The 22,043-nt window shown below is 25.1% G+C and overlaps 1 protein-coding gene across 2 annotated transcripts in view; it reads right to left on the minus strand.

Moving 5' to 3' along the window:
- Window positions 1-18,506, minus strand: part of LOC141538378 (uncharacterized) — a 30,169-nt gene extending 11,663 nt beyond the window's left edge. The window contains exons 1-6 of one of the 2 annotated variants that reach the window (XM_074259804.1): window positions 18,436-18,506; window positions 17,411-17,679; window positions 16,717-16,834; window positions 16,310-16,401; window positions 15,350-16,240; window positions 194-236 (exon numbers count right to left, since the gene is read on the minus strand). The gene's annotated coding sequence lies outside the window, so the exon portion shown is untranslated. The remainder of the gene's footprint in view (window positions 1-193; window positions 237-15,349; window positions 16,241-16,309; window positions 16,402-16,716; window positions 16,835-17,410; window positions 17,680-18,435) is intronic. The other variant, XM_074259805.1, reaches the window with a different exon arrangement.
- Between the last annotated feature and the right edge of the window lie 3,537 nt (window positions 18,507-22,043).

Here is a 22,043-nt window from a genome sequence, read left to right on the forward strand (position 1 = left end):
CCTCGATGATCGATCGGATTATTTATTTATGATAATCAACTTGTTTGGCAACTACTCATTAATTTATCATGTTTTACTGATATCTCAATCATAAGTTTCAATTATCATACTTTTTTTCTATGATCCTGCATACTTCAAAGAGCTTGAAAAATTTTTTTAAATTATTTATTGAGATAGAATAGAAAAAACTCACTTTAATTTGTAGAATTTTCCCATGACTCTGGACTTGGTACTTTCTGAAAAAAAAAAAAATAATAAATAAATAAATAAATAAATATAATACTGAGAAAAAATTTATTTAAAAAAAAACATTAGAAATATTTTAATAAAAAAATAAATTTTGTCAATTTTTTTTAATATTTCTTCAATTTAGAAATAAAATAAGCTCATCCCAATTTAACATTTATCAAGATCTTTCATTTGAGTACCCACATCAATTATCCAAAAATTTATATATATTATATACACTTCTTACAAAAATTAAGGGGGCAAAAAAAAATCCAAATTTTTGGGGGGCTTTCAACAGGCTGTAACTTATACAAAAATAGTCATAAACCAAAAAAAAAAAAGCAAATTGTAGCTCTAAGTGTCTAGTTTTTGGATCTGAGTTTGAAAATTTTTTTTTGAAAATTGTTTTTGAGTAATCTTAAAAAAACCACCGAAAAAAAAATTTTCGAAATTTTTTTGGTTTTTTTTTTCTAATCTACGGACGTGGAAAAATTTTTTTTTGACTTAATCTTCATATGGACTGGATAGCTTAGTTATTCAGCTTTAATTTCGTATTTTGAAAATCTCAATACGAGCATTTTTCACTGAGATATCGGTATTTGAATGGAAAAAGATAATTTTGTCTTTGATTTCCAATCATTAATTTTTCATATATTTTGTATATTTATATATATTATATATATGTATATATGAAAAATATATGAAAAATTGATGTAGGTACTCAAATGAAAGCTCTTGATGAGTGTAACATCGGGATGAGCTTATATCTTAAAAAACTTCAATATTTAAGAAAGTACAGTTTCAACAAAAAAATTAATTTAAGAGGGAGTTAATAACAAAATTAGCATTAATATTTCGCGGTATGATCAACAACTAACACCAAAGATAGGTTGTTGTAATCGGATATCTGATCACAATCTAAATGTCACCATACATAGGGAACAGAGACGCGAGCAAGTTCCATCTGCATAAATACTGATTTCCGCTATAATCCATAATCTCACCGGCATCGGCAATCAACGACGGTCAAGATAGATAGAGTAATAAAAATTTTATATACCTCTTAGTTTTTTATCATCATCATTCACGAGAGGATATTTATACGGTATTTTCATTTTTTTTTTTTTTTTTTTCCCCATTTATATTATCACAGATTTTTATTCATTATAATTAACTCTGTTGGATATTTTATATAAATTATTGTTTATTTTGATATGAAAAGCGTGGAAAAATAATTATGAAAAATGAAAATTGTATACATAATTTTTTTTTTTAAATTACATGATAGTTAAAGTAGGTAGCCGGACAGAGATATAAATCATAAGTGACTAGAAACTAAACTCGGCTTTCAAAACAATAAATACCAGTGTTAAATATAATCAGGCGCCATGTGTAATGTATAATGCCACTCATTATTAATTTATATGAAGGTACTGATATATATTACCGTATAAACACATACATAGCTATTAAATTGAACGTGTTGTCACGCGTCACTATCGCTGTACTGCTTTACCTTTATTCACTGTCATTATTAGGATTGTTGTTATTATTATTACATATATGAGCCACCTTTTATGTTTTTATGTGTCATTACACATACTTTATGCATGGTTTATCGATACGTGACACTTGAGGTAAATCTGACATCAGTAAATGCGAATCACTTCAACTACTGATATAAATTACACTCTGTAATTAACAATAAAAACACGAGTTTTATTTTTGATATTAGTCAAATTTTTTAAACAATAAATTTTAATAAAAATTAGACATTGACATTTGAATTTTATAAAAAAAAAAAATTCTTAAAAATGTCAATATTTAAGAAATGACCTTGTATCTTATGAACTATTGAAATTTTTAAAAATATAAGCTCATCTTGATGTTACACTCATCAAGAGCTTTCATTTGAGTACCCACATGCATTTTTCATATATACATATATATAATATATATAAATATATGAAAAATTGATGTGGGTACTCAAATGAAAGGTCTCAAAAAATATAATGTCGGGGTGAGCTTATATTTTAAAAAATGTAAATTGCACTGTACTTTCTTAAATATTGAGGTTTTTAAAGATATAAACTCATCCCGATGTTACACTCATCAAAAGCTTTCATTTGAGTACCCACATGCATTTTTGATATATTTTTCATAGATACATATATATAAAATATATAAATATATAAAATATATGAAAAATTGATGTGGGTACTCAAATGAAAGGTCTTGATGAGTGTAACATCAGAATGAGCTTATATCTTTAAAATTGTCAATAATTCACAAGATACAAGGTCATTTTTTAATTATTTATCTAGAGATAATCATTTTTGAATCCAGCCTGAATACTTATCATAATAAATTATCTAAATAAAGCTCGGTAATAATTATTCTGGAAAATAAAATTATTTATTTGTGAAAGTTATGAATTTTCAAAGCAATTATTTAGATAGTTTATGGATTATATTGCGATGAAGATAAAAACAGCCGGCTTTTTAAATTTCTCACAGCAATTAAGATTACTTTGTGTCGCGTTTCAGCTGCAAAAACAATTAGACACAGCAAATTAGACATTGGGGATTTTATTAAAAAGATACTGGCAAAAAAAAGGGTTTAATTTCCTCACGGATTTAAGAAGAATAAAATAAAGAAGAGTTGTGGGCAACTGGCCTCGGGAAGAATTCGAAACATCACGTTTGTATTAGTCGAGGTTGCGCAGTTAATTTAACATTCAAACTCCCTTCATAATATTATTTAAAAATTTTAAGAGTACGAATTTTTTTTAACAATGTATCCTGATTTTTATTTATATTGTAAATTTATTGAATACCGTTACTCAAAAAATTCTACTTTTTAAATTTTTGTGACAGAAATTTCGATTCTAATCTCCGAGTATCTTCTGTACCGAAACGTTATTAATTTTTAATCTGTGTCACGATTAGCCTGCTGGAGTCGGTGAAATAAAAAAAAAAAATAATTATAAATTCAAATAAAATTTAATCGGGTACTAAATAAAACTACAGCATGTCGGAATTGCTAGTAGGGTGGTTTCGAAATAACAAAAATCAACAAACCGGCGTCTAAGTATCTAATTTATAAAAAAAGTGTCCGTGTTAACAAGCCGACAACTCCCAAAATCATCACATTAGATTATTTTTCGATAAATAATTGATTAGAAAATTTTTAAATAAAAAAACTATTTAATTTAACACTTTACTCGGTTTAATTATCATAATTTAATAATTATCTGTGATTGTTAATTGAAAGATAAATTTAATTAAATAGTTATCAGTAATTAAAGTGACTTTTCTCCGCTCGCAGATCCGAGCGGAAAAGTACCGATAGTTTTTTTGTTTTCTTTTTAAATCGCGGATTTGTTTAACATCCACCAGGTACTCCGACAGGTAAATTTCTGGCGCCACAGAACGGTATTACTTGTACCAATGTTTGCTAAGCTCATTAACGCAAATTATACTTTCAAGGTTTTGTCGGCTTATTTATTTGGTGGGGAAAATTTTAAATCTGATACAATTATAATGTTATAATTTATATGATTAAGTAAATGAGAAAATTTTGTCTTCAAAATTTCTTTATAGGACGAAATTAATTTTTTTTTATTTAATTTAGGATCTTTAGAAAGGCCTTGGCCTTAATCTGTGCTTTTTTAATAGTTTATTTACTATGATAAGTAGGGCCAAAAGTTTTACCGCAATTTTTTAAAATAATCGTTTAAATTTTTTTAATTACCGCGAAAATATTGCTACTAGAAAAAATTTATATCATAAAATTTTTTTTATAAAAAAAATTTTTAACGCAATTTTTTAAAATAATAATTAAAATTTTTAAAATTACCGCGAAAATATTGGTCCTATAAAAAATTTATATTATAAAATTTTTTTGAAATTTAATTTTATAAAAAAAAATTTTTTTTTATGATTTTTTAAAAAATCCAATATTTTCGCTGTAATTTTAAGATTTAAATCAAATTTTGTAAGTCAAAAATTAATTTATATAATTAAGAGACTAAAAAAAATTTTTAACGGGTAAATCTTTATCGTAAATTGGGTTTGATATTTTTTTAGCGACCGTCATTTATGATTTAAATAATTTCAAGAGTAAGGAAAATGATTATTTTTAAAGGTCTTGATAAGAATTAATTCCTTTTGATTTAATATATTTTTTCTGAAAAATTTTTCGGAGGATTTTTAATAGTTTTTGGTTCTATAAATTTGTTCCGTCAAATATGTCCATTAAATTATTTTTAATTGATCTACCAGTACTATTAGCTAGTAGTTATTTAAAAAAAAAAAAAAAAATAAATAGAATATAAATTACTCTCATTGGTAAAATTAAAAAAAAAAAAATTATTGGAAAGACGCCAATTTAAAAATATTATTTTAAAGTCAATGCCAAATAATATATTGCCTTCAGGGAAATTTATTAAAAATTTAACGAGATGTTAAAAGGATAATTATAATTTGAATGACACACGCCGGAAAATATATACATTATACATCTTTATGTTTGTTAAAAATAAGCCCAATGAGATTTAAGTTTGATGAGCGTGAAAGAAAGTTTTTAAGTGCAATATTAAGTAAACTGTATTTTAAATTTTTTTTTTTTTTTTTTTTATGGGTGTAATTATAAGTAGAACGCGTGTATTTGAGCAGAAATATCAAGCAAAGAGGAAATAAGGTGATGGACGCAAGTAATTTCCATGTCGGATTATTATGAAATAGTGTTTCAATATTTTTATTCGGAGCGTATGTGAAGACAAAAGTGGATCAAAAATTCAGGGTTATTATATTTAATCTCTGCTCAACTGATCGCATACGTGGATATAATAATTGCGATGACAGTTTTATTCTTCAGATATTTATCTTTGATTAAAAAAAAATTATTTAATATTTAAGAAGTTATAAACTTTGCTTGAAGAAGATTTAAGTATCCTTTTAGCTAAAAAAATGTATTTAAAAAAAAGCGCCATTTTGTCGCACCCGACATGGCTAGGAAGACTTCTTAAAAGTCTCCTTAAAAGTCTAGGGTTCAAATCTTGGCTTTTGCATTTTTTTTTTTTTTTTTTTTTAATTATTTAAGTTAAAGTTTTTTTTTTTTTTTTTTTTTTTTTTTTAGTCCGGTTAAAAAGTAAACGTTAATCCATATCAAGTAAAATAAGCAAGCTCTCAGAATCGGAATTTTAAAAATAAATAATGGAACGTTTGACACGAAAAAAATAAGAAAAAAAAACTTGTCAGGTGTTTTGACTAAGCAAAACAATAACTTTTATTATGTCTAGCTTTAGCTCCCTTTTATTACCCGGGTTTAAAGACGGACAAAAAAATATTTAAATCATAATAACTAAAATTGTTCGTAAATATTCATAATGTCGCGACGAATATAATTAATCAACAAAGTTGAGCGCATGAATAATTGCGATAATGAGTAAACAGTCGATTGTAAATTGTAATTACAAATATATAATAAATAAAATCTAGGTGATGAAGTTATAATAAAGTTGTAAGTGGGTAAATAATTAAAAATGTTTAGTTAATTATTAATTATGTGTCAAGCAGTAGTTAGTTAACAAGCTGGTAAAGCAAATAAACCGGAGAGTGATTACTAAATATTGTTTCAGAGATCTAGAGTATATACGCTGTAGAGTCATTAGTGTTTATTCGTTGGTCATAAATTATTCTTAAGCTTACAGTTATTTTATTATTATTACGTTTTATTAAAAATTTATGCTTATAAAAAAATAATTAAGGTGATATTAATGGAAAATAGTTTTGACCGAGTAAATAAGCGGAAATTTAGTGTCTTTTTTGATTGTCGATTATCAGCAAAAGCTATTTTATTGAGCAATCAGCAGCAGTAGAGTTTTTTTTAACTTGTTTCACTTTGTTATTTGATAGCAACGCAACAACCCTTGAGCTCTGCTCAGTACCCCTTTCTTTAGCTTTCTCAATTCTACTTTTATAATAAATATTAATCTGTTATGAATGACGTTAATTAGTAGATTTTCATATAAATCTATTGTTTTTGTCCTCATGAGGCAAATTTTTAAAAATTTCGCTATTTCCTGACTCAGCTCGTCGAGCTGGTTAAAAAAAATACCATTGGCTCAAAAGTTTATGCATGTATGTATTTATATACATACGATATAATCGGCCTTGTCGCTACTATGACTCACACAATTCTTATCGGATCTCCATAAAACGTAGCGTACTTATTTTTTGGACGATTTCCAAGGTTAAGTTCGAAGATCAGCTAAATCGGTCGGTTAGTTTAGAAATTACAGCAATTATAAATTTTTAAAAATTAAGAAAAATTTTAACTTTTACTGTCTCTCCGCGTAATAACTATTGAATACGATAACTTACTAAATTGCTGTTAATTTTATCTGAAAGCTCTATTAATAAGCTTTAATTTACATAGCTAAATATTTTCCTAGATCAATAAGTTTAAAAATGACAGCAATTTAAAAGTTTAAAAATTTTATAAAATTGTGAGTTTTAGTGGTTCTTTAAGCAATTACTATTAAATTCGATAACTTATTAAATTCCTGTAAACTTTATCTGAAAGCTTATTAAATAGGCTCTTATTAATCTATATATAATAATATATTTTAATCTATATAATAATAATCATAGTGTGTTGTATTTGTATACAACGACATTTTGTAGCTTCAGTTATTCACTTATAAATATATGTATGGACACGGGTTTATTAAATTGATCGTGAGATCCCGAGGTAGGAAGAAATTAATCGCTTAACTCGTTGACGATTATCCTCTTACCTCCTATTCGGTTCTCTTTCATCTATTTGTATTAAATATATATCTATGTATATATACAATATTATTATGAGTATAAAGAATAATCTCCCGTCGTCTTTCAGTCTTTCAGCCTCAGTTGATATGATGTGTGAGATGTGATATGATTTGTTGTTTGAACCGGCTATTAATAGGGCTTTAATCCGTCTAGACTTATGTTCTTGTTTATCCTCTTCCGCTTTCGGGTGTCAATTTTTATTTACTATCGCCAATTCTTTTCTTCAAAACAAATCAGAACATTTTTTTATATATTTTTATACATTTAAAAGTGTATTATAATGCGGGTGGCGATTGCATCTTATTCTTCAGGCTCTTAAAAAAAAAAAAAAACTAAATTTATACTTGGAGTTTTTTTCGGTTGAATTAACTTCAAGATATATTGAGAGATAAATTAGAGTGTGGCTGGTGGAATTTTCCTGATAAAAAGTAAAAAAAAATGTAGGCTCTGAAAATTCCAATCCGTCAGAGCGTGAGTCAGAGCCCTCAAAATTCCAACTTGTGGATATTAAATCTTTAAATCGGTAACTTTGCAGAATCTCAGTTACTCCCCGCGGAGAGAACAAGATAAGATAAATAATATTTGAGCCTCTACTCTTACCCTGTACTATCTCTTGAGCATTTGACAAGTGTAATTGCAGAACTGTTAAAGCCAAAGAATTTTTTTCAACTAAAAATTGAGAAAACAAGTAATTAAATTTATATAATAAAATGGAAAAAATTTTATCAAATAAACCGGAAGATATAAAATTTACAATTTTTTTTTAAATTATATAGATTAATAAGAGCCTATTTAATAAGCTTTTAGATAAAGTTTACAGGAATTTAATAAGTTATCGAATTTAATAGTAATTACTTAAAGAACCACCAAAACTCACAATTTTATAAAACTTTTAAACTTTTAATTTGCTGTCATTTTTAAAGTTATTGATCTAGGAAAATATTTAGCTATGTAAATTAAAGCTTATTAATAGAGCTTTCAGATAAAATTAACAGCAATTTAGTAAGTCATCGCATTCAATAGTTATTGCGCGGAGAGACAGTAAAAGTTAAAATTTTTTTTAGTAGGCCAAAACTATTTTTTTTACTATCACCTTAATTATTTTTTTATAAGCATAAATTTTTAATAAAAAATTACTTTACAATTATTATTATTATTAAATTTTTTCTTGTAAGTCTAAACACGTATTTTGCTTCATTCATCCTATCCATAGCATGTCACAGGATTTAAACGTATACAAAAGAATAAAAAAAAATAAAAAAAAAAAAAAATAAAGTGATTTATTAAACAAGCAGCTCATTGTTTTACGCTACTGCAAGGTTTATGAACAGTAATAACTCTACCGGAAACAAATTGTCGAATTTCATTTTAATGGCCTCGTACGTAACCTTAACTTTTCTTTTTTTAAGTATTTATTTAAGAGCTATAAAATTTGTGATCGACACAAGTATTGGTATTAGTTTAAGCTTTTTTTTTTTTCTTCAAGAGATAAGAAAGATTGTTGTGTTATGGCGCAAAGGGTTTCCGCGCCTCCGTATGCCAGATAAACCGGCTTGATAAATAGACTCGGATACTTATACTACGCTTAGCTGAGAAACTGAGAAACTGAGAACACGGTTGTAACGGATAAATAAATTTATTTGTTCCTTGGCTTTGTTTTTTAAATTAAAAACTCGTCTTGCATCATCGATGTTTCGGTTATTGAACCTACTTTCTTTTTTATAAACGATCTAACAATTTTTGAAAAATTTCCTACTAATTATAATTATTATTTTGTCAATTGAAGCGTGATAAAAAGAAATCAAAGGTCAGAGTTTGAGGCAGGCGTCCTTCTAATTAAATAATAAATCGGTATAATTATTTAATTATGCAATTAAAAATGAATAAATCTAGAGGTAGAGGTAATTAAATTAGTTGCATTATCTTGATTTGAATAAAAAGTAATATATAGGGATACGGATTTGAATAAATATGTTTACACGTTATAAGTAATGATAATATTAGTCTTATAAATGACGTTAAAATAAAACTGTTTATTGCAAAAGTTATAATATTAATCAATTTATTGATTTTTATTTTATATATATATATATATATATATATATATATATATATATATATATATATATATATATATATATATATATATATATATATATTTTCTTTTGTCATTTTGTCATTTTCTTATCCTCAATATAAACCGGTCTAGTAGTTATTGCAGTCTGTGAAATCGCTTTGAGATGCAAATTAACATCCCATCCTAGCTCTTCATACATACAAATTTATTTATTTTCAATATTCATTTAATATTTTTATATCATTCCTAATTTATGAGGTGGAAGATTTTTTTATATACGAGTATAACTTTAAGAAAAATTAATTAAACTGGAAAATTTTAATACATATACAGATATATTAATTTATATATATTTGATTTTTTTTATACTCTACTTATTACACCGATAAAACCTATTCTACTTTATTATCCAGTTATTCAAAGTTACGACTTTTATTAATTTATTTTCAATAAGAAATTAGAAACTTGAGAAAGATATTTCGATAATAAAGTTATTTCATTTTTTACCAGTAGTTTTTCCAAGAACTTTGACATTTTTAAACTTCCCGCTTTGAAAATTAATTTTAAAAAAAAATACCGAGTTATTGATTTCGGTGGAATTTTGAGAATAAGAGTTTTTCATGAGATCTCGAGGTTTTGAGGTCTTAGGAAGCTGTTCCGACTATTCCCGGCTGGACGTCCGGCCGTGTATATGTATGTAAATAAAATTTTGCCGTAGGATATCTTTAGAATGAATCAACCGATCGAGATGACCGACACGGCGTTCTAAAGTGTTCATTGAGACTTCGATCTGATTAGATTTTAAAGTCAATCGCCAGAGCCCTTTCAAAGAAATTCAAAAATAAAAACCAAAAATACATTTTTTTTAAGTTTTTTCTAAATAACTTTCAAAATATTTGACTAATCAACTCTAGACATCAGCGACACATTTTTGTACTTGAAAAACTAAGTCGAATGCCGCCAAGCAAATTAAAATCAAACGACGCATTCAAAAATTCTAACCCTTAAAAAATTTCTAAATAATTGTTTAAATTTTTTAGCTCGAAGAGCTAAAAATCATCCAGTTGGAAAATTTTCAAAACCGCTTTTTAGATTTGTCTCTGAAGAATGAAAGAAAATTTTTAGCTTTTAAGATAATTTTTAAGCACGCACACGCGTAAATAATTATCCAAAGGAATTTTTCAAAATTCCGATAGTATTTTTAAATACTCGAGCACAATTTGATAAACAATTATTATAAATAAATAAATAAATAAATATTATGTATAATGTCTGGAAACAGTTAAAGCCTCAGGTTACTGGAATATTTCTCCGAAAAGACAAGTGCCGAAAAAATAAACCGTCTGAGTCTTTGAGAGAGAAAGGGAGCAAGCACCTACTGGAGAACACATAACATTGCCAATGGGAAAAAGGTAAAAAGGTTTTAGCTGTCACGAATACAAGAATGACTAAAAAAAATTAAAAGAAGCTATGTTTGAGAATAATTTAACATTATTTTTTATTTTGTTTCTTTTTATGTTCTGTTAAGTTTTAGTGAAATCCGTTAGGACACAGATTGTACACGTACGCTTTTATTTTTCTGTTTTAGATTTTAGGGGATTAGTTCCTCTTTCCTCTTTCCTCTTTAGTCACGAATTACAAATTATAAATTATTTATGTGTCCATTGTTGACTCTATTACTTGAATTGTATTCAAATTTGATACTATAAAGGTATATAAATTAAAAAAAAAAAAAATAAAATAAAATAAAGAGATGCATGCAAAGTGGTAAGGAAGGTAAGAAAGTTTTTTTTAGCAGGTGCAGGATGTGAATTCGCCTATATACTAATCGCCTCGGGACATTCCAACAATTTTGCCATTACTTCCATTCGCTCAGATCAGTCAAGCTCAAAATAATACTATGCCCGAAAATTATAGACAGTAAGAATGAAATAACGAGATAATGCGTTAAGCCACATAAGCCATACAGCCTTAAGCTTCCTTCTTTATATCTTTATTTATTTTTTTTTTTATTTTAAAACTAGTGACTTATTGCTAAATTGGTTATCGGAAATTCTTTGAATGTAGGTGGTCTAAATAAGAAGAAAAAAAAAAGAAATTGTTGACCGTAAAATATTTAAAAATAATTATTGTAAAGAAAAATAAATAAAATAAAATATGGCAATTAAGCGAATTATAAAAAAGATAAAATAAAAATTTTAATTATCAATTTTTAAATTTATTGCTTTATGTTTGAATAAATATTTTTTTATAGATTACGAAGTAACTTTCACTAATGCAAAAATTGCTTAGTAATCATGATAAGTTGAGAAATAATGAATATTCATTAATTTTTTTATTTTTAAACTTAAATATTTATTTTTTAAATAATTGTTTAATTATCGTTAGCGCACTGATAGAAGGATTTATTAAGTATTAATAATTTAATTTATTTGAAGACAATTATTTAATTTTTTAATATTAAATAAATAATTTATTAACTGTTAATAAATATTTATTAAATTCTATGATTTTAAAAAACAAAAAAAAATTTTTAATAATTTTATTCAACCCTCCTCTTTTTTTGTAAACTCGTGCCTTATCTCACTTTTTTCCGAGACACGCGTGTCCTTAATTACGACTCATGTTTAATTATCTTATAAATTCCTTGCACAAGATTCATTTATTTTTTTATTAATAAATTCCTGAAATATTTCAAAGTAATAACTTTTTTATTTTTAAATTTAGCCAAAAAATAAAGACAGTTTAAATGTAAACAAAGCGAAAGATTAAAAAAAGAGTATTTAAATGGTAAGCAGTTAAATCTGAAAATAGACGATAATATTAACACGTCACATCGTCGCCAGATACACTTTTTATAAAAAAACAATTTATAATTAAATGTGTAAAGGGCTGAAAATTACTTCTGCAGTATGTTAAATTAGTAAGCGTGCGTGATTTCTTGTGGATGTCCGCATTTATGTAAACATATATGTATAAAATAAAATTTAAAAAAATCTGACTAAACCATTCACTCTCGGGCTGCTTTATTTCATTCACAGTTTCTTACTCTTCCTTACGCTTCTTTCCCCTTTACTTTTATTTGCCTGCTCGTCACTATCGAACCCACCCACCGCCTCAATAAAAAATTTTTTTTAATAATATCAATGCGATGGGTGACGAATTTCCGTTTAATCACACGATGAATCTTCAATGTTTGGTCATGAGTCAATTGTTGCTGATATTTAATACCTCGCTGCGATAAGATATAAATTCATTTTTATTATCTTAAATATTTCGGTCTCTGCTATTTTTTGGCCATTTTTTTTTAAGAAAAAATTAAAGGCTCTAAATATTGGCCAGTAGTATTTTTTATAAAATAAATATTTATCGGTTGTTAAAAAATATTTATTAGAATTTAATTAATTAAATAATTGTCTTGAAATTAATTTAATTATTACTAACTAATAAATCCTTTTACACTGATAGAAGAATTTTTTTATATTTAATAAATTATTTATTAAGGCTTTCCTCCGGAAAAAAATGCTCTATTTTTTTCAACAATTTTTTTTTAATAGAAAAAAATGAAATATTTTATTCAAACTTATTACTATCTTGAAGATACATGAAAAACTCCTATCAGGATCATTTGAATTGAAAAAAAAAAAATATGTGCTCTAGTTAAGTCTTCAAACTAGGTCTTGAACGGTAAAAAAAAAATAAAAATGAAAATTGGATTTTTTGCAGAGGTTTTTACAAAAAAATTGAAAATTTGGCTAAAATTTCGCGGAATTTTTTTTTTTAAATAGCTGCAATTGAAAAAAAAAAATCTTCCCTTCAAGACCTTGTATTTATTAAATTTTAATAAATATACTTTCCTCCTAAATAAATATTTAAATAAATTAAATTATTAGTAATTAATAAATCCTTCTATCAAAAATTACATATAATGTAATTTTCCCTTTTTCTTTAACCCTACAATATCTAAAAAAAAAAAAAAAAAAAAAAAAAAAAAAAATAGAAAATATTGCCCGAAATTGAATGAAGCAAAATATTAACCGTGTACTGCCTTTAAAAAAGGAAATTCTTCACTTCGCTCGTTATTAATAAATTCCCAGCCGAAAATAACAGTTATTAAACATGACCGTCAGCAAACTGTTTGTTTTAACTGATCAAATCGCTTCCTATCGGTGGGATCGCGGTTGCCAAACTAAAAAAAGTAAATTAACAACCAATGAAGTTAAAAGTCAAAAAATAATAATAAAAAGTAACATTATTTAATCGTTACAGTGTGGTAACCTCGTGTTAATGGGGCGTGACCCATTGAAAACGGTGAGACCGCGATTTACGATCTCATCCCTCTTACTTTATAATATATTATATATATTTACATTTATTTGTATATCTATATCTATCTGTATAATAAATTAAATTACAATTGTATTGTAATAATATGTACCGAGATAAAGATTGCCTCTGAACGAACGGCAAATCGATTTATTATTTACAATAATAAATACCGTGTACTTATGATCGAAAAAAAAAAAAAAAAAAAAAAAAAACAACTACAACGTTTGCCGACATTACGTACAAGTCTTTACATTGATTACTTTAATATCATGGTACAGATCATTTTTAAGTTATCGATCTAATAATTTTCTCTCAACTTTTTCCTTTCATTCTTCAGCTTCAGATCACATTTTATATTTTTTTTTTTATTTTTTCTCAACTCTGTTAAATCTTTTATTTTAATTAATACCAACAAAATATTACGTCGGTCTTTACCTTGATTACTTTAATAATATATTATGATCATAATTTTCCGGTTATCGATCTAATAATTTTGTTATTTTTCTGTTCTTCCTTTCCATTCATTTAGGTGCACCTGGTTGCTTATCTTTGTTTGAACATGTGCCATTGTGTAACTTACGTATGATTTATCATAATAATTACTAAAAAATTTTTCATTTAAATGACCCCAAAAATGAAGAATTTTAGATAACAATATTCCAGAGCTCTATTTTTAACTCCAACTATATTTTGTAATAAAATATTTTTGCTTAAGTATTTTAACGATCTTTAAATACATTTGTTTTTAATATTTCAATAAATTTCCGGTTGAATTGACCTGCTCAACTTGTTACAATTTTAACGATCAAAATAACTTTTATTTATTGACTTTTAGAGCCTAAATTTAATTATCTTTAATGTACTAGTGGCCAGATGTCAAGTCTATCAATTTTGATATACTTTTTCATCTATAACACAGCTATTAATTTATTTTAAATTAATTAAATAAAATATTTTTTTTTTTAGACTTGTAAAAAATTTTTTTTTAAGCAAAATGGCCATTTTTGTGACTAAAAATTAATTTATTATAAATTTTGAACAATTTTATTTTTTAGCTGAAGAAATTAAAAATTTTCACAATAAAAAATTTTTTTTCCAAGTTTAGAAATTATTATTAAAAAAAAAAATTTGCTGCAAAATTTTTTATTTCAACTAAAAAAATTGTTTATAATCTTTAAATTAATTTCTTGTGACAAAAATATTTATTTTTTTTAAAAGAAATTTTTTTTCTCAAAATTAATTAAATAAAAAACATTTTTTTAAAAGCAAATACTTGTAAAAATTAAAAAAAAATTTTTTTTAATGAAATTGGTATTTTTGTGATAAAAAATTAATTTATAAATAATTTTATTTTTTAAGGAAAGAAAAAAAATTTTTTTTCAGGATAAAAATTTTTTTTTCCCAAATTTAGAAAATTTTTTATTTTAGTTAAGAAATAAAATTAATTTCTTGTCACAAAAATATTTATTTTTCTCAAAATAAATTTAATAAAACATTTTTTTTAAGTAAAGACTTGTAAAAATTCGGCAACGTGTAAAATAAATAAAAAAAAAATTTTTTTAAATAATCCATGGGAATTTATCAGCGTTGGAATGAACCTAGTGTTGTTTATAATAAACAACTATGCCACGATTGGTCAGTAATATAAAAAAAGTTAGCAAAATCAGCCAATAACTGCAACGAACATTCACTGAGCACAAAGTTATACATTTTCCCACAGTGTTGCTTCGACAATCATAGACCAGCCTTCATATCTGCCCGCAACCAATAACTAACTTACAACCGATATCAGGGTTTATGGGAGGCGTAAAATTATCAGAGCGTCAACTAGATCCTAAACAATTTAATATTTAAATATAAATATAAAATTTTGACTCACCAATTAATATGCGGCCGATCTTTATCAACAATTACAGCGCTATTTGTATTTATTTGCGTGCTCATGTTGGTACAAATATTTGCGGTTCTGATTGAGTGTTGTTATATGATAATTCTGCATCGCTAACAACCAAGACGCATAATTTGAGCGCATAACTACTGCCAGTATCTTCTATGCTATATTTTATTCATCCTTATATTTTCTCATATCTTCTCGCCCTTATACTATTATAACCCGCCGGCGTTAAAACTTTTTTTTTCACTTTTTTTCTTCCTTATTTTGTTCACTTTTTAAACAAGTCTTAAAAAAAAAAGTTTTTAAAATTTTTTATCCACTGAAATATTTTTTTAAATCACTACACGTAATCACTTTCACTTAACTTTTTTTTTTTTTTTTTTTTTTTGTAATTAAAAATGAAAGTTAAAAAAAATTACGGGGAGTTCACTGGGGGTTGGAATGTCTGAGATTAAATAGTTGAATTGTAAAAAAAAAAATAAAAAAATAAACTAGGATTGAAGCGAGAACGATGATGGAAACGATAATTGGTAATGATGGTTATGGTAATGGTGATAATAATTATTCTGATAGACACGGGTAGAGTTGGTGATACCACGATGGTGGTAAGAGACGTAGTGAACTACGCATGGCCACGCAAGACATCATGAGGCGGTTGTGAGCTGTCTTTAAACTCACCGAGTTGAGTTGCGCTTGGTTGCGCGCGAAGTAAAACTACTTTAGTCTCCGATTTTTCATCTTCACTTAACTTTATATCACTTTATCTTCATTAACATATTTCTTCTTTTTGAGAAAAAAATTTTTCTTCTTTTTAAAAAAAAAAATTTCTTCTTTTTTTTTTTTCTTTCAATTTTACTCTTGGGATTATTCTCAAGCCTGGATCAAATAAACAGAAAATTAATTTAAAAAAAAAATAAATGTTAATAAAAAAATTAATAAACTTACCGAAAAAATGGAGAAATGATTTAAAATTTTTTGAAAACATTCCTGGAGAAGATATAAAATAAAACAGTTGTCAAAACTGAAATAAACACCTTCTAAAATGAGATTAAATTTGAAATTAAATATTTAAATGACACAAAAAAAAATGTGATTATGATTATTAATTACTTAAATAGTTGTTTGATTAGAATTGATGAGAAAAAATGTTAAACTGGATATAAATCAAGATTACAAAAATAGGATAAAATAAAAATAAAAAGCAAGATGCTAAGCAATAAAAATAGGGATTTAAATAAAAATGGTAAAGTTTAAATTAATAACTAATAAAATTAAGGAAGAAAGAAAGAAAGGAGAGAAACTGGTTAAAATCCACCTTGTAGACTATTCCGTAAAAGAGTAAAAGACTTTACCGTGTTTGAATCTTCTTCACAAGGTACTAACTCTCAATAATCCCCACTCTGGACCACTCAAATGTGTATTCCGCTGTTCAGGGTTCCGCTTATATTAACTTTTCAATATTTGCTTGCACTGATAGAAGGATTTGTTTATATTTAATAAGCTTTATTAACTGTTAATAAATGATTTTTTAACATCATGGGATTTTATAAATATTTATTGACAGTTAATAAATTATTTATTCAATGTTAATAAATATTTGTTAAAAGTTAACAAATATTTATTAACAATTAATAAGTAATTTATGAAGTACAAGTACATCAAATTATTAATAATTAATAAATCCTTCTATCAATGTAGAATTAAAAAAAAAAAATATATGATTAAATTTTTTTAAAAGTTGTTCAAAATTTAATTTTGTAAAAAAAAATTTTTCTTACGATTTAAAAAAAAATTAATATTTTCGCTGTAATTTCAAAATTAAAATTCATAATTAAAGGTTCAAATTTTGTGAATTTTTTAGAAAATAAATTTTTTTTTAACAAAATGAATTTTTTTTTTTAATAAAAAAAAATATTAAAATTAAAGAAAAGATTAATTTATTGTAATTTTTTTCAAAATTAAATAGAATCATTTAAAAAATGAACAATCTCTTCAATGTTAATAATTTTTTTTTTTAATTAAAATTAAAATAAAAATAAATATTACCAAATTTTTGGACTTTCTTGGATCCTTAAATGATAGAATAAATTTTGCAGTATAGTAAACCGCCACGCGAACTGTCGAGATTCTTCAGTACTATTTAGTCGTTTTTCTTCTTCATTTGTATGGGAAAAAACGAGCATTAAAGCTCTCGTCGAAGAGTTACACATGAGGTGAGAGCGATAATAAATCCGGTATTTTGTTAAAGCCGGAACCTCGCGTGATCCATATTATACGCAGAGTGTTAATTTTACTTGGATATATTTTTTCTATACCTGTGAATAAATTATTTAATTAGTTACAATAAAAAATATTTATAGATTATTACTATTTTTTTTTTTTTAAACTATTACACAGGAAAATTTCAGATCTTTAAAATTTATAAAAAAAAATTGTTTTATTTAAAATAAATAAATCAATTTTCAATTTAATTTTATTAATATAAAATAATAAATTTATTAGATTTAATTATTAATAATTATTAAAATGGTTATTAAGTCCAGACAAAATACTCAGACATAAAAGGGTTTGGTGGAATGAATTTGAACACGCGACGTCCGGCGCCAGTGAATAATTTATTAATTATCATCGATACACTTAACTGTCTCAAGGAGTTAACTTTTCAACTATATATTTATTATTTAAATAATAATATTAATATCTAAAGATTCTTTTTTTTTTTTTTTTTTTTTTTTTTTTTTCAATAAGATTATAAAATAAAAAAGTAAATAAATTAGTAAATGAATTTGCAAGTAACTCGATCCGTGTATGCAAATTAAATTCATCGGTGGTCCTGACCATGACGTCTTGTTCTTAATTTTATTTTATTTTTAATTTATTTTATTACGATAACACGCTTCAATTAAAGTTATTGAGACATCACGCTAAATATTCTCTTACATCATTTTCATCTGAGTAACTTTGTTGGAAATATTTTTTTAAGGGCCACTACTTTCATAATCTTGCAATTAAACTATTTTTATCAGCAATAAATGCTTTAATTAAATCTATATAAATTTTGAAATAAATACCAATAAAAATTTACTCCCGAAATTTTTAATTTTAATAAAAATTCCCTTACATCAGCATTTGAATTTTCCTTCTGAAATAAAAAAAAAAATCAATAAATTTATGTTCAAGTATTTTATATAAAAAAAAAAATAGTTATTTTTGGTATTAAAAATAAATATTCAAATTCTTTGATCTCTAAGTAAAATCATGCCGAGCTTATACCGTATAAATATAAATATATATGGATTACATATTAAAGAGATAGATGATAAACTGAGCACGTAAATGTTGCCGAAATTAAACAGGTTGGCATCAACTGACTACTAATAGGCATTTGATCTCGTCCATATTTTTTTTTTTACCGAATATATTTTGTCAGCATGCATTTAATTATACTTAATTTAATGATTTAGAAATTTTGAGCAAATAAGGAGTGATAGATATTATTTATGTCCGATGAATAAGCTTCTCGTCGACGGAATTGTCACACTGATAGAAGGATTTATTAACTATCAAAAATTTAATTTATTTGAGAACAATTATTTAATTTAATAAATATTTTTTAACAGTTAATAAATATTCTGTCAATGCAGATTTTACTGTAAAAAATAAAAATAAGTATCAAAACGTGAATGGATAAATTTTCAAAAATTTACTCACGTTTGTTGTTATTGTAAATAACGATATAAATCGGTGATATAATCTCAAAGCGCATAAATGAGGTGTGAATTTCTCAGGGATATGATACCCTCGTTTACTTGTTGAAAAAAAAAAAAAATTTTTTTTTTCTTTTAAGTTACTTTGCATAGCGAGGTGGATGTGCATCGAATTTGCTCTTGTATTCCATTAAACGTCGTTCGGGAGGTGTTATTAGGTGGGCGGTCGACAATCTTTTATAATTTTTTTATTCATTTTCTCAGCTCGCCTCTTCTTTTGCTTCACATTTTATTTATTCATACCTTTTTATTTATTTTCGCTGCATCTTGTTTCGCGTTCAAGTAACCTACTCGTTGTATAAATTATCATTTGATATGAATTGATTTCCAATACGGAATACAAGCTAAAAAAAATAAACAAATTCGATTTAATTAAATAAATAAAATCAATATTTAAATTACTTTATTCTTTTCGGTTCTTTTATCTGCGTTTATATTATACTTATTAGGAAGATTTAATTTCTATAGATGGAATAATTTTTTTTTTTTTTTTTTATTATTTTATAAAAGAAAAATTTTATTTCTTATGAAATTAATTTTTTTAAATCTAATAATTAATTAAAATATTTAAAATAATTTTTTAAAAAATATTTTATATAAAATAAAAATTTTATTTCTTATAAAATAAAATAATTAAATTTTTAATCAATTAAAATATTTAAAATACTTTTATCGATTAATATTTAATATTATATTTTATCTAGACGTAATAATAAATATTTATCGTACCTAAGTATGAAATCCAAACGCTGGCGCCAGGACTTAAATTTTTTTTTGTCGCAGAACTTCTTAGTAATCGTTGGAGTAAAAAATGAGATTATGTTACATGGTAAAAAAAGTGACAATGGTTCTAAAAAAAAAAAAAAAAACGCTGTAATAATGTAAAGTTTGAGGTCTCAATCCAGCTGACAGATAAAAACCGCGGTTGTATATTATAATTGTAAATAAATAAATAAAAATATATAATAAAAGTGAGAAGAGACAGAAAGTGAAAGATTAAAAAAGAGGGAATATGTGTCCGGTGGTTGTGATTCACGTCTCATGGTACATGGAACTCTTGACTGTCTTGTACGTAAAAAATTCTCAAGATAGAATGTTGTCATGTTGCAGAATAAGAATGAATACAACCGGAGATTGAATAAGCCATAAGACATCACCGCAAATTATTCAAAGAAATTTTAATATTAATATAAATAAATAAAAAATAAAAAAAATACGGTTTAAATAAAATTGATACCAAGACTTTGGCTTCTATTTTGGCTCATAAATCTGCGACAATAAATTTGGCATGACTAATCGTATGATTTATTACCGGGTTACCTCTTAATCCATTAACCGTGATAAGATTATTTATTTTTTCATCAAGATTTTTGTTTCGACTTATTATTATTATTTTTATAGTTTTATTATTTTTATAAAATGAATTTTCAATTATAATTTAGTGATAGAATGATATAAATAAATAATAAATGTAAATATAATATACGGACATGACAACTGTGACAGTATCTAATATAATCAGTGTCAAAGCATAAATCTGAAATTAGTAATGCTTGTTCTAAGTTAAAAAATCTTTTTAACACCGTTTTACTTCTGTTATGTTATAAAGTCGTCGCAAAGATATACATTATTTTCTTTCACACATTTACACACGTATTCACCGATGTTATATATATGTACGTGTTTAACTAAGTAATTTAGTGCGATAGAAAGGTGTAATACGTGGATTCGGATTTTCTTAGCTCGGTAATGCATTGTAAATGTGCACTGAGATTTATGATCAAAATATTCCAATGAATGTAGTGTAAATTTATACATTTATATATTTATACTTGCCAGTGTTATTACCAAGGGTAAATGTTGTATTGGCGTCGGATCATTCTTTACAAACTGCATTCCACCACGTGCGACATGAACAACCATTTTAATGTCACTTTAGCATTTGTCATTTCATTTTATACAAATAAATCTGTATTTTTTTTTTTTTTTTAAAGAAAAAATTTTGATTTATTATTTTAAATTGAAAATTGAATCGTCAAAATTATTATTATTAAATTCTCTACAAAAAAAAAAATTCTTACCAATTTTGTTTTTTCTCTCTTCCTTTCTTCAAAATTTGAATTCAAATTTAATTAATAAAATTTTGAAACTGATGTACAATTTTTTAAAATTGTACAATTACTGTTGAAATATTTTATCTTTGAAAATAAGAAAATCTGTAAAAAAAAAAAAAAATGTAATTAAATTTTTTTTAATTTCTTAAAAATTAAGGAGCCAAAATAATTAAATCTCACGTGAGGAAAAAAGTTTGCGCAACTCCTAAGACCCGACGAAATAAAATTAAGTGTAAATAAATAAAACATAAAATATTAGATTGTTATGATAATTATTAGTGTTGAATAAATAAAAAAAAAAAAAAGCGTAATAGTAAATGCATGGTAGCGATGATAGACGTGTGAAATATGCAGCAAGAAATAAAAATACAAGTTTGTTACATACTCAAAAGTTTGCCGTTACACTTGAACGTTTGAACTCTTCACTCTTCTCTCACTTGATTTTGATTGAGAGACACTCAAGATGACTTACCTAACACTTGAATTCACATTTCTTACATTTTACAAACAAATACATTGATATATCACTTTTTAAATTATTAAAATGAGTTTGATTGTGAAAAACAAAACTTCCATAAATATTTAACATTCCAATCCTATTTCGTACCTTATTTTTTTTACAAATAATTTATAGAATTTTAAATTATTTTAAACTTCCTAAAAATTTGTAAATTCAATCTACGTAGCTTAATAATTAATAAAAAAATTAATTATAATTTAACCAAATGTAAATTAATAAAAATTGAATTTTATCAATTTTATTGGCAAAAATAAAGAAACCTAAATTAAAATAGTTAC

The sequence above is a fragment of the Cotesia typhae genome, unplaced genomic scaffold, assembly GCF_013202065.1.
Source record: "Cotesia typhae breed Kobodo isofemale line unplaced genomic scaffold, CoteBio_Ctyphae contig_20, whole genome shotgun sequence".
In the NCBI taxonomy this organism is placed as follows: Eukaryota; Metazoa; Arthropoda; class Insecta; order Hymenoptera; family Braconidae; genus Cotesia; species Cotesia typhae.